Here is a 2,500-nt window from a genome sequence, read left to right as displayed (position 1 = left end):
CTTTTAATCTGAGGGTCCAGGGTTCAAATCCCTGTTTGGGTGAAAGTCTGTCTGCTTTTGGCGGAGTCACCTTGCTATCACTACGGTCCATCTCTTCTTCTGAATCTGTACTGGAGCGGTGTTCCTTCCTGCTCCAGGGTATCAGTGCACCTCGCTTGTTTGGCACACCTGATTCTGATGGTCAGCTCGTTAGGAAAGCGCGCTCACAGAGTGAGTAGAATAAGACAGACCTCCGAATTGTGCAGTGCTGTCGGTCCCCAGGCCCTGCACTGAAAAACCCCATTACATAGGATGAGACATGGCAGCCTGATTTCTCCTCAGTGGGACTGCTGTTTTACCCGCTTCCAGGGCTAGCTTACAATCTCGGCTTGCTAGGTTGCAAGTAGGTCAGGCAGCAATGTGACACACAACAGGGCAGAAGGTTGTCTGCTTAATTCAAGTCCCTGTTTGGGCGAAGGTCAGTCTACTTTTTGGAGGCCTCAGCTTGCTATCACTACGGGTCCATCTCTTCTGCTGACTCTGTATTAGAGCGATGTTCCTTCCTTCTCCAGGGGGTCAGTACATCTCCCTTGTTCGGCACACATGATTCTGATGGTCAGCCCTTTAGGAAAGAGTGCTCACGGAGTGAGTAGAATAAGACAGACCTCCCATTTGTGCAGTGCTGTCGGTCCCCAGGGCCAATACTGAAAAACCCCATTACATAGGATGAGACATGGCAGCCTGATTTCTCCTCAGTGGGACTGCTGTTTTAGCCGCTTCCAGGGCTAGCTTACAATCTCGGCTTGCTAGGTTGCAAGTAGGTCAGGCACCAGTGTTACACACAACATGGCAGAAGGTGGTCTGCTTAATTCAAGTCCCTGTTTGGGCGTAGGTCAGTCTTCTTTTTGTAGGCCTCAGCTTGCTATCACTACGGTCCATCTCTTCTGCTGACTCTGTACTAGAGTGATGTTCCTTTCTGCTCCCGGGGATTAGTGCATCTCCCTTGTTCGGCAAACCTGATTCTGATGGTCAGCCCTTTAGGAAAAAGTCCTCACAGAGTGAGTAGAATAAGACAGACTTCCCAATTGTGCAGTGCTGTCGGTCCCCAGGGCCAGTACTGAAAAACCCCATTACATAGGATGAGACATGGCAGCCTGATTTCTCCTCAGAGGGACCGCTGTTTTACCCGCTTGCAGGGCTAGCTTGCAATCTCCGCTTGCTGACTGAGCTGGGTTGGTTGCAAGTAGGTCAGGCAGCAGTGTTGGACACAAACTGAGCAGTAATTGGTCTACTCCCGTAGTCGTGGCCGAGTGGTTAAGGCGATGGACTTGAAATCCATTGGGGTCTCCCCGCGCAGGTTCGAATCCTGCCGACAACGCTGTTTGCTGAAGGCCATGAGGCAAAGCATCCATGCATTTTTCACGGTCCTCGCACTTATTTGCGAAATGTCCAGACCCTCTTCGATGGACAAACACGCCGCTGCTGCTTCTTGTATCCGGGCTCCAGGGGTTGTCTTGGGAGAGCCAGTGGCACGTCGTGATCGTATAGTGGTTAGTACTCTGCGTTGTGGCCGCAGCAACCCCGGTTCGAATCCGGGTCACGGCAACCCTTTGCCGTTGAGTATACGGGAAGGTTGAAAATATTTTACCACCTCATCTTTCTGCTTGATTTTGTTTCTGAAGCTTGGCCTGTGCAGGGCGCCATCAGACAAGGGGGCTTGCTTTCTAACATTATGCGTAGTCATGGCAGAGAGGTTAAGGCGATGGACTTGAAAACCATTGTGGTCTCCCTGCGCAGGTTCGAGCTCTGCCAACTACGGGAGGGATTTGCAGTATTGCTTTAGCTTTCTGTGACGGTAATTGTGCCATCTATGGTCCTTCGCTCTCTGTGCCATAACTGCTTCTAGCTTTCATCCTCGTTACACCTGCGTCTCTTCTGGGCAGCTTGTTGTAAAATTGCTGATTTATAAAAGGTGAGAAGCCAGTACCCCAAAAGAGCCCGGATAGCTCAGTCGGTAGAGCATCAGACTTTTAATCTGAGGGTCCAGGGTTCAAGTCCCTGTTCGGGTGAAGGTCTGTCTACTTTTGGCGGAGTCACCTTGCTATCACTATGGTCCATCTCTTCTTCTGAATCTGTACTGGAGCGGTGTTCCTTCCTGCTCCAGGGTATCAGTGCACCTCCCTTGTATGGCACACCTGATTCTGATGGTCAGCTCGTTAGGAAAGCGCGCTCACAGAGTGAGTAGAATAAGGCAGACCTCCGAATTGTGCAGTGCTGTCGGTCCCCAGGCCCAGCACTGAAAAACCCCATTACATAGGATGAGACATGGCAGCCTGATTTCTCCTCAGTGGGACTGCTGTTTTTCCTGCTTCCAGGGCTAGCTTACAATCTCGGCTTGCTAGGTTGCAAGTAGGTCAGGCAGCAATGTGACACACAACAGGGCAGAAGGTGGTCTGCTTAATTCAAGTCCCTGTTTGGGCGAAGGTCAGTCTACTTTTTGGAGGCCTCAGCTTGCTATCAC

At 51.1% G+C, this 2,500-nt stretch overlaps 3 non-coding genes across 3 annotated transcripts; all 3 read left to right on the top strand.

Moving 5' to 3' along the window:
- The first annotated feature begins 1,275 nt into the window (after window positions 1-1,275).
- Window positions 1,276-1,357, top strand: trnas-uga (transfer RNA serine (anticodon UGA)). The gene has a single exon. It is a non-coding gene; the product is annotated as a tRNA-Ser (tRNA).
- A 155-nt stretch (window positions 1,358-1,512) lies between these two features.
- On the top strand, window positions 1,513-1,584 carry trnah-gug (transfer RNA histidin (anticodon GUG)). The gene has a single exon. It is a non-coding gene; the product is annotated as a tRNA-His (tRNA).
- Window positions 1,585-1,975: 391 nt separating this feature from the next.
- trnak-uuu (transfer RNA lysine (anticodon UUU)) lies at window positions 1,976-2,048 on the top strand. Its single transcript has one exon. It is a non-coding gene; the product is annotated as a tRNA-Lys (tRNA).
- Window positions 2,049-2,500: the final 452 nt, after the last annotated feature.

This window comes from Carassius carassius, chromosome 18 (assembly GCF_963082965.1).
Source record: "Carassius carassius chromosome 18, fCarCar2.1, whole genome shotgun sequence".
NCBI lineage: Eukaryota > Metazoa > Chordata > Actinopteri > Cypriniformes > Cyprinidae > Carassius > Carassius carassius.
This window is presented reverse-complemented; position numbering and strand designations above follow the sequence as displayed.